Source organism: Coenobita brevimanus, chromosome 1 (genome assembly GCF_032717465.1).
Source record: "Coenobita brevimanus isolate Jiangsu-jjx chromosome 1, ASM3271746v2, whole genome shotgun sequence".
NCBI lineage: Eukaryota > Metazoa > Arthropoda > Malacostraca > Decapoda > Coenobitidae > Coenobita > Coenobita brevimanus.
The window spans coordinates 12,747,789-12,762,488 of NC_136954.1; the positions used below are offsets into that span (position 1 = coordinate 12,747,789).

The 14,700-nt window shown below is 42.5% G+C and overlaps 1 pseudogene; it reads right to left on the reverse strand.

The window, feature by feature from the left end:
- Window positions 1-13,937: 13,937 nt before the first annotated feature.
- Window positions 13,938-14,056, reverse strand: LOC145417182 (5S ribosomal RNA; annotated as a pseudogene).
- Between the last annotated feature and the right edge of the window lie 644 nt (window positions 14,057-14,700).

The following is a 14,700-nucleotide window of genomic DNA, read 5'->3' on the forward strand; positions in this document are numbered from 1 at the left end:
GTATGTTGTTGGCCTAAGCATTGCAACATCCAGGTGATTTAATACACTCAGGAGTGACCTTTACCTGTGAGAGTTTATGAAAGCCGTACCTAACCCATCAAGGCAGGAAAACATCGCCTGATCTGAAAAAATCGTCATGTTACAGCAAAAATGAAGGATGAAATACGCTTAAAGAATCAAGGGTTAGGCCGGTATTCCCATAGGTTAAAGAAGGTCCCTAAGACCTCTTCCTAAGCGATTTACTTTGCTTATAACACCTTACCATCGTCTTCTTTTTACAGTATTAAAATCGCTTTAGTTTCACCACAGTCTGCGTGAGTACCGTACACGACGATCTCAGCCAACCTCATCCAAAAATAAATCGCTAAGGGTGAGGTGTTAGGAAGCTTCCATAACCACCGAGACTACGAACCTTAAAACGATGACAGGTAAATGCATGGAGAGTTGTAAATCGGTTAAGATCATTTACATATACCCAGTTAGTGTAAACAAACGTCTGACCTCACTACAGACAGCACGCCCGCGAACCTGGGCCAACACAAGGAAATTATCTTGGTAAACTACGTATGATTCAGTCTACTCGCCCTCTGAGGATGGTACGCCAGGCATGCAGGACGAGTATGTACAGTAGGTGGTGACTGAGACTGAGGTAAACAAGCAGGAAGGAAAGTAAGCAATCAAACGTTCTAGAGGGAAAAGAAGCAAGCAGGCAATCATTCAAGAGGACAAAGAAGCTGGCAAGGAAGCTGGCAATCAATCATTCAAGAAGGCAAAGAAACAGGTAAGTAATCAATCACCCATGAGGGCAAAGAAGCAAGTATGCACTCAATCATTCTAGAGGGCAGAGAACCAAACAAGCAAGTAATAATTCGAGAAAGCAAGCAAGTAAGTACGATGTTAACTGCAAGCAAAGAAATAAGAATTCTACTAGACAAGCAAATAATAATGCAAGGAAGAGAGAAAACAAGAAAGCACGAAATAAACAAAAATAGGGCCTTAAACACGTCCAGTAGGTTGTAGTGAGACTGGGCCAAGCAACCAAGCAAGTAAGAAATCAAGTAAGCAAGTATACAGGTAAAAATTATGTAATCCAGAAATGAATCAAGCAAAAAATCAAGCAACTAATCAACACCTAATCAGAAATATAATGAAGCACGGAAATGGAGCCTCGATCTTGCACAGCAGGCTATGTGTTGGGCGAAGGTGGAGTAAGGAAGCAAGCAAGCACGCGCAAGTGCAAGTAAACAATGAACCAAGCAAGTAAGAAGCAAGAAAAAACAATCACTATGCGAGAAAACGGAATCATCCAAGCACAAAATCACGAAAAAAGCAATTAAGCTATTAAGTAATTAGTGAAGCTTCTAATTATAGATGTTAGGAAACCCCTCCCCCACTGAAGGAGTTACCGAAATTAACTCCAGTTCGAGGAAAAAAAATCTGATCTGGCCATCTGGTAGCAGCAAAATCTAGATCAAAACAGCCCAGAGAGAAATGTGAAGCCTTGATCTCGGCGACGATTTTTTTTTTTTTTCTGCAGCGGAATAAAGATAATCTCGGTGACGATAATCGGCGGAATGGGGGTAAAGGCTGTATATTTACTCCAGTCTTTGCAACTGAGGCAGCATCGATGAACCAGCATGTTTACTGCCAACTTCCATCCTTACTGAGCTGTTTGGGTGCCGTTACCTCATCACCCCGAGTGCCAGCTTTCTGATTTTCAGTGTGAGCCCTTCGATGCCTAGTTTTAAGTGATTTACATGAGCATCAGCACCTGAACCAAAAGTACCAACCTCCTGGCCCTGAACACCAACCTCCTGACCTTGTAATTCTGTATGGTTAAGAGTAAATAATATCTGTATTCTGAAGTATCTTTCGTTGTTTTCTTTTACCTCACATAAGTGTTCTCTGACTATGTGATAATCTCGTAGCTTATCCCTTATAAATAATATTTTGCAGTACAAGCAAACCGCATTGGCTTTGCTTCTGCAGTGCTGTAACATACACATTTCAGGGGAGGAGAATCAGAAAGCACAAACTTTCTTCTGGAACTGATGTCGACTTACCAAGGCACCAGTAAAACTGTGCCTTAAACACACGAATGATGTTATTAAACCTATTGTCACTGAGTCTGCAACATTTGGTGTAGAGACTGATAATAAGAGTATCATATTCATTAACAGAATATTCTTCATTATTAGTATTCGGGGCATAACGCTATTTAAATCCGTACCTTGTTTCCCAAAGGCAGTGTTACAGTGTCGCACTAGCCTTAATGTGTCCCTCCCCCTTCTCCCTTCCACAGCTACGCCAACTTTGATTTGTGGTACTGACGATCGAGCGTTCTGCATCAATATAATCAGACATTCATGTAGTAACGCAGCGTCCTGAACTTTGACCTTGATCCGAGTCACAGATCTATGGTCGATATGCAACAGCCAAGTGACTTCTTTTCAAACCCCAGCATTTTACATGTGCTAACACTGACGCAAAGTGGAACAAACATTCAATAAATAATAATAGACAAACAAACACGATAACAAAAACTACGCCTTTGGCGTCAACAACAATAATAATAATAATAATAATTAATAATAATAATAATAATAATAATAATAACGAACTCGTCTTGAGTTAACTTCCGCTGTTTTACAACACCTTCACTTCTTCCTCATATTGCTTACGGTACTTGACCCTCTCATTAATACTCTATAACATCTGAGGACAGATGATTTTATTCAGCTGACTGAGTTGTAGGAACCTGAGTCAGTACTGTCACCATTAAACCTTTCATGATCGAGAGAGTTCTAGTAATTCACTCCTGCTAATGCCAGACATTTTTTTTTTTTCTGAGAGTTGAGTTATAAAAGGCTACGAGAAAGTACAGCCTTACTTCCCTTTTACTGCTCATGTGTTTCTATCTATCACTGCTCTGCTTCCATCACTCAGGCTCCCATAGCTCATCCGGCTAAAAAAGATCGTCTGGCGCTACAGAACACAAAATGCGAACGAAAAAGAAAAAAAATAACAAGGCGAGGGTTACTGGTCGCTATATTAACACTAAGGCTGCCGTAATTCACGCCCATCCGAAATGAATCGTCAGTGGTTAGGTGGAATAAAGTTCAGTATTAACAGTTTGATTCCTATGACTATATCTCAGCTGAATAAAGTCGTCCAAGGTTAACTGGAACAAACTACAAGAACTGTTCCCGCCATCAGATAACTAAACAGCACCAATATTGACAGTTCCAGGCTCCTATGACCCGATCAGCTGAATTACGTCGTTGGAGTCAGGTGCAGAAATGAACTAAAGGAGAAACGACTACGCGAGTGTTAACAACCTTGTGCTCCAACACCCTAGTCATCTCCCCTCACTCTGTTTTAAACCTTTCAGTCTCCCCTCACTCTGTTCTAACCCATTCAGTCTCCCTTCACTCTGTTTTAATTCCTGCAGTCACTCCTCACTCTGTTATAATTCCTTCAGTCTCCCCTCATTCTGTTTTAACCCTTCAGTCTCCCCTCACTCTTTTTTAACCCTTCAGTCTCCCTTCACTGTTTTAACCCTTTCAGTCTTCCCTCACTCTGTTTTAACCCATTCAGTCTCCCCTCACTCTGTTTTAATTCCTGCAGTCTCTCCTCACTCTGTTTTAATTCCTTCAGTCTCCCCTCACTCTGTTTTAACCCTCTGTCTCCCTTCACTGTTTTAACTCCTTCACTCTCCCCTCACTCTGTTTTAAACCCCTCAGCCTCCCCCACTCTGTTTTAACTCTTTCAGTCTCCCCTCATTCTATTGTAACTCCTTCAGTCCGAGCACGCATTATCCATTTTATAGATTTTTTTTTTTTTCAGATGTTCATATGCAGGAACAGGAGCCCCCTGTTAGTGAAGGGAATTAATTAAGGCCATATCTATATCTAACTGTATCTAACCCCTCCAGCTTGAAAACTATGGCCTAAGCTGAGTAATACCTTCAGCTTAAAATACAACGTGAATATGTCATCGGGTTGAAGAGATTTGTTCCTTCAACTTTGTATTTCCTCTCTCTACCTTTCACCTGACTGACATCCTGCCATTAGTTCTCTCTCTCTCTCTCTCTCTCTCTCTCTCTCTCTCTCTCTCTCTCTTTCAATTATACAGCACTAGGCCACAATAAAACACTGCCAACTTGATCACAGTGTAAATTTCCATCGCCACTCAGTCTCCAAAGTGACCCCGACCTCAAAGGACACTATTTTCACTGCTTCATATTGGCCTGTAACTAGGAACAAATTGATTTTTTTTTTTTTTAATGAGTCGCCTCTTGTAATTTCGGCGATAAAAAGCCCCCACTATGTAAATAAATTAGCTTATTAACACTAGAGTGACGGACATATTTACCCTCTTATTTGCTCTACTGCTATACGATTTTATTCAGATTAGAATGACTGTCAAAGGCTGCCATTTCCACCGCTCTAATGGGGTAAACGGGAAATAATGATGTCTCTGGCGATAATTTTCCTTTTTATACTTGCTAGCGCCTTTTTTTTTTTTTTTTTTTTTTTTTTCTGGGAAATCTTCTCACAGTGTAGAGATTACCAGGGAAAAATCTCCATTAAAGTCCTCCACCATATAATGTTTTCAGGTGGTAACAAGAACAGACCCAAGATGATAACCTAGGCTAAAGGGGTTAACTTATGGTATTAATCAGGGCTAATACAGGACTTGCGACTTGTACTGAAAAGCGATATTCTTTGGTGTTGTAATATACTGAATGCATAATAATGACTGCTAATCGACGCACTGCACTGATCCTGTTATAATAATGTATCGTTTGTAATGGACATCACAGTTTGGAGTAATAATTATACAAGTGGCAATTACCGATACGCTTACTACACAGTAATGACCAAAATATATACTGTACACGGATGCCCCCAAAGCTTTTCTCTACCCAATATGTATTCAAAGCAAACACACACACACACACACACACACACACACACACACACACACACACACACACTGTTTACTCTGTTTTAAATCGAGGTATGAAACAAAAACCCATTGCCTAAAAGCAAGTCCAGCAATGAAATCTGGCCAGCACTGAAAAAGCTTAGGCGCAGTAAAGAAAATTCCCCTCCACCCACCACTACTGCTGCCACCTGTCTCAAGCTACACTACCAGACACTTCCACAACTCCAAGCCAAAGTGACCACCACCACCACCATTACCACCACCACAACAACAACAATTGCAACATCCACTAATCATCACCACCACCACCAAAAGAACAACAACAATAATCACAACATCCACCACCAACACTACCACCACCACCACCACCACCACCACAACAACAACAATTGCAACATCCACTAATCATCACCACCACCACCACAAGAACAACAACAATAATCACAACATCCACCACCAACACTACCACCACCACCACCACAACAACAACAATTGCAACATCCACTAATCATCACCACCACCACCACAAGAACAACAACAATAATCACAACATCCACCACCAACACTACCACCACCACCACCAGAACAACAACAGAAACCACAATCACAGCATCCACCAATCACCACCACCACCACCACAATAACGACAACAACAACAACAAAACCAGCATACCAAGAACCACTACCACAATTACAATCATCACCATTACCACCACCGCCACCATTACCACAATCACCACAACAACAATTGCAACATCCACTAATCACCACCACCACCACCACAAGAACAACAACAATAATCACAACATCCACCACCAACACTACCACCACCACCACAACAACAGAAACCACAATCACAGCATCCACCAATCACCACCACCACCACCACAATAACGACAACAACAACAACAAAACCAGCATACCAAGAACCACTACCACAATTACAATCATCACCATTACCACCACCGCCACCATTACCACAATCACCACCACAACAGCAACAACAACAATCACACAACAACTACTAATCACAAAACCAGCACAATCAGCATCATTATCACCACCACTTTCATCACGGGTACCATCAAAATCACCTCCACTACCACCACCACAAGTCCACAATCACCACAACCTCCATCACCACCAGCACAAAAACAACATTCCCAGCCACCACCACCATCACCACAACCACAACCACCACCACCCACCACTCTCACAACCACCACCACCCACCACTCTCACAACCACCACCACCCGCCACTCTCACAACCACCACCACCCACCACACTCGTGAGATCCCCGCCACTCGCCCACCACCATCATCATCACCACGCACTAAGCCCTCAACTGCTAGATATAATCCCAGCTGTAAAAACCGTCCGCCACCTTCACTACCCATTGTACCTGCAACAATAAAAACTTTCCAAAACTGCAATTTCCCTTAAAGCCTTTGCAGCTCTTGAAAACTGAAAACAGTTGCTATTCTCCCGTACTAACAACAGGCGCCGCGGCCGAGGTATCACCGTAAACGACAAAAATACGAGGAAAATAGCAAAAGTCAGACACAAACACTTACTCCCCCCTCCCCCCCCCAAAAAAAAAGACTGACACGAACAATCAGTGACGCAAGGAAATAACTTTTAGGGAAGAAAAAATCTTGCCAGCTTCTTTTGGCCACCGACAAATGCAACAAACAGCAACACAGCAGAATCACAACTGCCGGCACGAACACACCCACATGCAAGAAGGACCACTCAGACAGCAACAGCCGCGCCCATCAACCGGACTAAAGGCCGAATATGTGACTTTGCCCTGTGACCTTGACCTTCAACATAATTCTCAAAACTGAATTACAGTACATCGTTCTTGCCTAATCCTTAACACTTCCCCCAACCTGGTTCAGTTCTGATCAAAACTGAATTCACTGTCTGATGACCTTGAACTTTAACCTTTCTCTGTGAACTTGATCTTTGACTAATTGTTCTCAAAATCGATTCACTTTTATTTTTGCTTTAACTCGAACTTTCCATAAAGTTTGGTTCAAATCGGAGCAGAACTGCTTGAGTTATTTTGTTAAGAATCACATACACAGATCAAGCTCTGCCCTTGTCCTGTGACCTTGACCTTTGACTGATTGTTCCCAGAATTGAATCACTTAATTCTTGACTTACTTTCCTAATTTGGTTTAAGCCGAATGAAAATTGTTAAAGTTGATTTTGCTAGATCACCGTCTGATGTACCTTGTGGCCTTGACTTTTAGCCTATTGTTCTGAAAACAACTGATTTAATTATACGTAATTCCTCAACTCTTCTACCAAGTTTTGTTAATCTCTGGGAAAACCTGAGTTAATTTGCACACACACACACACACACACACACACACACACACACATACAGCTTAATTCCTTTCAACCCATCTAAGCAGAAGAGCTTATTGGGTTGGGGAAGAAGACAGGCGTGGAGGGTGAAGGTAATAGGATCCTGGGCTTGTCTGGCTCAACACGGACAGGATTACCCCGCGGCGCAGAGGTAAGGCTGTTGGGGGCACGGACGATGAGGCAGAATGATGTGCATTACGATCAGGGAAATTCAGGGAACCGTTGTGGTGGGCAACGCCTTTTTTTTTTTCTTTGTGTGTGTGTGTGTGTGTGTGTGTGTGTGAGAGAGAGAGAGAGAGAGAGAGAGAGAAATGGAGAAATGAATTCCCCGAGCTAGGCAACTAAGGCCATATACCCCCGCTGGGGTTACAGGAGGGAGCTACCCCTCCCGGCAACGGTAGCCCGGGCGAGGCTCGAACTTGCGACCTCCCGATCACAAGCTCAGCGCGCTACCACTGTGCTACCGCGCCCCCCAGAGAGAGAGAGAGAGAGAGAGAATGTGGTTAATGATGGATAGGGAAGGAATAGAAAAGCAAGGGCTATGATAGGGCCGAAAAGGACTATGGCAGGAACGGAAAAGCGTTGCGGTGGAATGGAAAATGAGGGGGAGAGACAGGGTTGTGGTGGAGACAAAGAGGACTGTTTTTAAGGACACGTATGGTTGTGGTATGAAAAGGCAGGGACTGTTGCAAAAACAATGTATGATAGACTGATAGCATTTCTCTACAGCACAAAGATACGGCTGTTAGGTGAAGCAAGGTGTGAGGCAGGATGATGTGAACGACGAACATGGGGAATAAGGAAGGGCTGCGGTGGACAAGGCAAAGGCAAGAACGGACTAAAAAAAAGGAGGGGGGGGAGGGGGCGGGGCACTGATGGGCAAGAGAAGGGTAAGAGGCAGAAGCGGATGTGGTGGGTACAAGAAGGGAGGGAGACAGAACAAGTTATGATGGGCAAGAGAGGCATAAAAGACTTTGACGGTCGGAAGAAGGGAGGCTTAGAGTGACCTATTGATGGACGAAAAAGGCTGTGGTAAGGAGGAAAAGGATACGGAGGGAAGTAACATGGACTCTAGTGAAGGGGAGGACTATAGTGATGGTCAGGGCTGTGGTGAAGGGCAGAGGTGTAGAGAGGGGAGAGCTGAGGTGAAGACAAGGCTGTGGTGTAGGGGAGGATTATGGTAATGGACAAGGCTGTAGTGGAGAAGGGGGAGGGCTATGGTAAAGGGCAAAGCTGTTGTGGAGAAGGTCAGGGTTGTGGTGAAGAGCAGGGATGTAGTGGTGGCGGTGCGGAAGGATGTAGTGGAAGAAGGGCAGGAACTGTGGCAAAAAAACTTATAGGAGTTCCTCGAAGCACATGGCTAAGGCACAGGGCATAATTTGTAAACTGGAGCAGTGAATGAGACAGTGATCTGGAGGTCGACCACAGGGATGTTGGTAAGGGTTGTGGCGGCAAGGGTTGTGATGGAGACAAAATTAAGTGCTGTTTTTAGAGACAAGAAGGGCCGAGGAAAGAGACAGAAAGAGCTGGTTGAGGCGAGCTGTGGTAGATATGAGTTGTGGAAGAGTTGATCTGTGGAAGAGACGGGCTGTAAGCTGTGGTGGAGACTAACAGGTTTATCCCGCGGTACAAAGGTAAAACTACTGGAGGAGGAGGAAGAGGATAGATGATGATGATGATGATGATGAGACTGAGACGGAGACAATATCAATAACAGGATTATTCTAAGCAAACGATAATTATGGCGATGATGTTGTCGACAAGGATTAAGATAATGACAATGCAAAGGAGCAGCAATGATAAAAATTTAAAAAAAGTGTAGTAATCTATCTTTGAATAGCAGAAAACATGAAAGCTGTACACGATCAAACCCCTCGAGGAAGAGTGTATAAAGGCACACACACAATGAAGGCGCCTGAAGTGGGGAGGAAGTGCAGGGCAAGAGCGAGCCGGCAGGCAGAGTAACGAAGGATGACATAAATGGCGACAGTGGCAGTAGGAAGCAGTGGTGGTGAGATATCGAGGGCGAGAGAGAGCCGCTGGTAAAAGAAAGCTGTGGCTGGCAGATGGTGGAAAGAATGGCCCGTTTCCATTGTGGGAGAGACTGTCGGGCAAGAAACAAGAACAAGAAACCGAGGGAACACATAAAATACTCGTAACACCTCGTCTGACTCGATCACTACAAGAGGTCGCCTCTCTATAAAATCACCTTACAACTAAATCAAAAGGCGTCATCATTTTGATGAACTTAACACTAACACCACATTCATTCACAGTGCAATAATAAACTATTGCAAGAAAAATCCCAAGCGGTAAAATAATAAATGTATGCGTTTTACTCATGTTTCACCACACCGAGTATGACTGACTGTGCCTGGGAGGACTGCTGAGTTACAAGGACCGAGCTAGTCGATGCCCAAAATCCGATTCATCATACAAAATGAAATGTGAGATCAGGCACCATGGTTTTTACTTAGAACCTATACAGGCTTAATACTACCTATCGCTGAACAACATGGCTTCACCAACATAGGTGTATTATGGGTTTAACATTACCTTTGGCACAACTACCATTACAAAATATACTCCATTCACGAATGATCTCGGATATAAACCAAAATTTTTATTTTATGCCTCGTTAATGCTATTACAAGCGGCTCTCTCGGATCTAAAATATTCACACTGGCGGCACTGTTTTGTTCAACATAAATCCCCTAACAGATATTCAAATAAAAAATGAGTCATAAACAAGCGCTCCAACAATTTCCGCGCCCCGGAACAAATACGGCAGCAGGTAGTAACACAAGGTGCCCCCCTTGTGAGAGAATATACTGGAGCGGGGAGGAACTTCTTGACTAAAAAATGACCTGCAAATAGTTTCCCTTGAGGTCTAATGCATAACATTTTCGTTAGAGTTGGTTTCCATCTGACTCGGGATCCAGGTAATCTTGGGGGTCGGAACTGGCTTCATGTTTGGGTTCGTTTAAGGTCAATGTTCTTTGGGGGACATGGGTCAGATGCAAATGAGTAAAAAAAATAAATAAACAAGCAAGTACGTAAATAAATGAATTCAGTACATACCATCGTTACGCCCAGCAACAGGTAGAGAAAGCAGTACTTACCTGCAAAGAATAACGAAACCATTAGTACGTAAAATAAAGACAGACAGAGACACGTGAAGCTTTGATCTTGAAATTAGACTAAAACTGCATACCAATCCTTGTGATATTATAATTATGTACTTATCCATTTCAGGGTAAGAAATCTTTATAGCTTTATAGTTACATGCATACAAACAAATGCTTACGGCCTAAGGAAATTATAAAGCTGCGGGAAAAAAAAAAAAAAAAAAAAAAAAAAAAAAAACACGTTTCTGCTCATGAGGATGAAAAATGTTGCCCACTTTGACAAAGAAGGTGCTTTACGTATCAAAGAGTAACTATGTGCATCGTGCATGAGTCGTGTAACGTCTTGAGACAATGAGAGAAATAAAAGACAAAGAAGAAGAACATCAAAGACGAACAGAGATGAGGACTCTGATATGAGAATGACTAGGTGATATGTAATGCAAGACTAGGGGAAGATACTGTGTGCGCAAATTAAAGAGAACGATGGAAATTCAGTTTTAGTTTGGTACTCTCTCTCTCTCTCTCTCTCTCTCTCTCTCTCTCTCTCTCTCTCTCTCTCACACACACACACACACACGCACACACACACACACAGCGAAACGAGGTATTCTCTGACTATCTTCAAAGTTCACCAAGGCAAATTCCTCACCAACCCCCGCCACCCCTCACCTCTCCACCCATCCGTCTATCCCCCTCCCTCCCTCCCCATCCCATCCAGCTCCAGCCTCACCACCCCAGGCAAGAAAAGGTTCGCTCTCACCCAATTCCAAGACAGACGGGGAAAAGGGGAGCCCAGAGTGGCTTTCTTCTCGGGGCCTGAATGGATTTACAGTGTCCCCTCCTGCCCCATCATCGTACCACCTTCCCTTCCCCCCTGTGACGCTTCCTCTTTTCACCAGGGGAGCCGGTGGTGCAGTGGTAGCATATCAAGCTCGCAACTACAAGATCTCAGGTTCGACTCTCCGGTCGGTCAGGCTGTTAGACAAAGCTTGTTTCTCCTTGTCCTTTAACAAGAACTGCAGCAAAATTGAGGAAACCTATGTGTGAAATAGATACCAGTTTGTCGAACTTGAGTGGAGAACTGGGCCTTGGCAAAAAACTGACTCTCTGCCCCAGTGGCCTTCGTGTAGTTGATAAGTATTAACCCCAAGTCTCAATTTTTCAATTTTCTTCCCAACTCCACGACAATAGCGGTGAGGCGAGAAGGAAAATGGATCCAGAGAGGAGGAGGGAGGGAGGGAGGGAGAGGGGGGGGGGAGACTCTGAACAACATTTTCTGTGGTCTAAATGATAACCTATTTCAATGGATGTTTCTAGACACTTCTCCCTACCTAAAATTGTGTTGTTTCTGTTGCTGGTTCCAAGGGGGGGGGGGAATATGTGAGGCTATTGAGTTGGCCATCAATTAGTGAGGGATGGCTAGCAATGGCAGTGGGACAGACGCCTGACTAAAGGAAACTGGGACACAAGGTGGGTGAGAAAGAGAGAGAGAGAGAGAGAGAGAGAGAGAGAGAGAGAGACAGACAGAGACAGACAGACAGACAGACAGACAGACAGAGAGAAATGAAGTGAGGCATAAAACAACGGGAGGTGGTAATGGAGAAGAGGCAGAAGATGGGAGTGGAGGAAAGTAACAAAACAAGGAAAAGAAGGGAGCAACGAAGATGAGATGGAGGAAAACAGAGGAAAAAAAGAGAGAAGAAAAGAGAAAAAAGAGGTAGAGAATGGAAACTTAGGAGAGGTTATGAGAGGTAAGTAGGAAATAAAGAGGCTGGAAGAAAGACTGAAGGAAAGGGTCAGGGAGAAAGGATGTAGAAGGAAGTATGGAGTACAAGTAAATATAAAGTGGAGAGACAACGGAAAAACGTGTGTGTGTGTGTGTGTGTGTGTGTGTGTGTGTGTGTGTGTGTGTGTGTGTTCTTACCTAATTGTTCTTACCTAATTGTATCTTTACAGGAATGAGTCAAGCTCGTACTGTCCCGTGTCTTAAACCATATTTATCGTACATATCCTTAAATTTGTGAATTGTTTTGGCACACACTTTTTCATTCGGTAGTGCATTCCATTGATCAATTGCTCTGTTTGGGAAACTGAATTTCCTTACGTCTTTATCACCTCTCTTCTTATGCAGTTTTTTGCAGTGTCCTCTTGCTGATGCTTTTCCATATGTTAAGTAATCATTTATGTCTATTTTCTTCTTTCCTGATATGCATTTATATAGCATTATCATGTCACCTCTTTTCCTTCTCTCCTGTAGTGTTGGTAGATTCAGTTTATTTAGTCTTTCTTCGTAGCTTAGGTCCCTTAAGCTTGGTATCCATCTTGTAGCGGCCCTTTGAACTTTTTCAATCTTGTCTATATGCTTTTTGAGATGAGGACTCCAGACTACTGATGCATATTCCAGTGTTGGTCTAATGAATGATGTTATTATCCTTCTTAGCATGTCTTCATTTATGTATGTGAATGCTATTCTCATATTTGCAAGCAGTGTATACATATTCCGTACCTTCTCGCTGATGTGGTCAGCCGGAGATAGTCTGTTATTGATAATCACACCTAGGTCTTTCTCTCTTTCTGATGTGTATAGGGTTTTATTTCCTAACTTATAATCCCAATCAGGTCTTTTTCCACTTTTACCAAACTTGATTACATGACACTTGTCCACATTGAATTCCATTTGCCATGTACTACTCCATTCATGAAGTTTATTTAATTCTTCTTGTAGCTCTTTACAAGAGTCTGTGTTAGTAATTCTCCTTTGTACTTTTGCATCATCTGCAAACATATTCAGATAGCTCTCATTTCCAGTGTTACTGTTTATATCATTTATATACACTAAAAACATGATTGGTGCCAGCACTGAACTCTGTGGTACTCCACTAGTCACTTCTTTCCATGATGAGTAGTTTCCTCTTAGTACTGTCCTCATTTCTCTTTTTATGAGAAAGTCTTGCATCCAACAAAACAGTTTGCCTCGAATTCCTCCTTGATGGTACAGTTTCTATAAAAGTCTTTGGTGTGGTACTGTGTCAAAAGCTTTCTTGAAAATCTAAATAGATACTGTCCACCCATCCTTCCCTTTCCTGTATTGTGTTTGTTACTCTTTCATAGTAGCTCAACAGATTAGTAACACATGATTTTCCTTTTCTGAAACCAAACTGTCTTTCTGTTATCATACTGTGTTCTTCTAGATGGTTTACCCAAGCTTTTCTTATAAGTTTTTCTAATACCTTGCTTACAACACTGGTCAGTGATACTGGTCTGTAGTTGAGTGGATTTTGTCTATTTCCTTTCTTGAATAAGGGGACAATATTTGCTTTCTTCCAAATATCAGGTAGTTTACCTTGACTCAAGGATTTCTTCATTCATTCATTCATTGCCAGACGCCATGTATCCCAGACGGGGTGGTCAAGGGCTTAGAGTTAATTGTTTTACAGGGAGGGGCACTAATCCTCCACCAACCCCACTTGACACGTAGGGATGCCAACAGCATCTGGTGTTCCCAGGCGGTCACCCATCCAAGTACTAACCAGACCCAACGTTGCTTAACTTCACTGATCGGACGGGAAGCGGTGTACTCAACGTGGATTTCTTGAAAATTAAAAATAATGGTTTACTTAACTCCTTTGCACATTCTCGTAATACCCAACATTTAATTTCATCAGGACCACTTGCTTTTCCTCTGTCTAATCTACATAACGCCTCCTGTATTACTTTTTCTGCTATTTGTATATCTGGTAGTATGTGTGGACATGCGTGTTCCACATAGTCCCTCTCAAAATTTTTTTCTTCTGTAAAAACTAATTGGAAATTCTTATTTAGTGCTTCACAAATATCTTTCTCTTGTGAATAAGTGATTCCCTCGTCCGTAATGGATTGTATTATATCTTTACTTTAGTTTTGCTTCTGATATAGCTGTAAAACAGCTTTGGTTGATCACTACTTTTATTTATTATATCCTCCTCAAACTGTTTTTGGGCTTCCCTCCTTATTCTTGTATAGTCGTTTCTTGCCTGTTTGTAATTATTATACGCCCTTTCACTATTGTGTCTTCTGTATCTATTCCACAACAAATCTCTTCTTTCTTTTGATTATTTACATTCTGTATTGAACCATTTCTGTATTTTCTTATCTGCTTCTTTGTGCTGTGGGATGTACTTCTGGACTCCTATTTCATAAAATTCACAAAATTTTTTATATACAGCATTTAAATCTTGTCCTCTAAGCTCATTTTCCCAATCAAC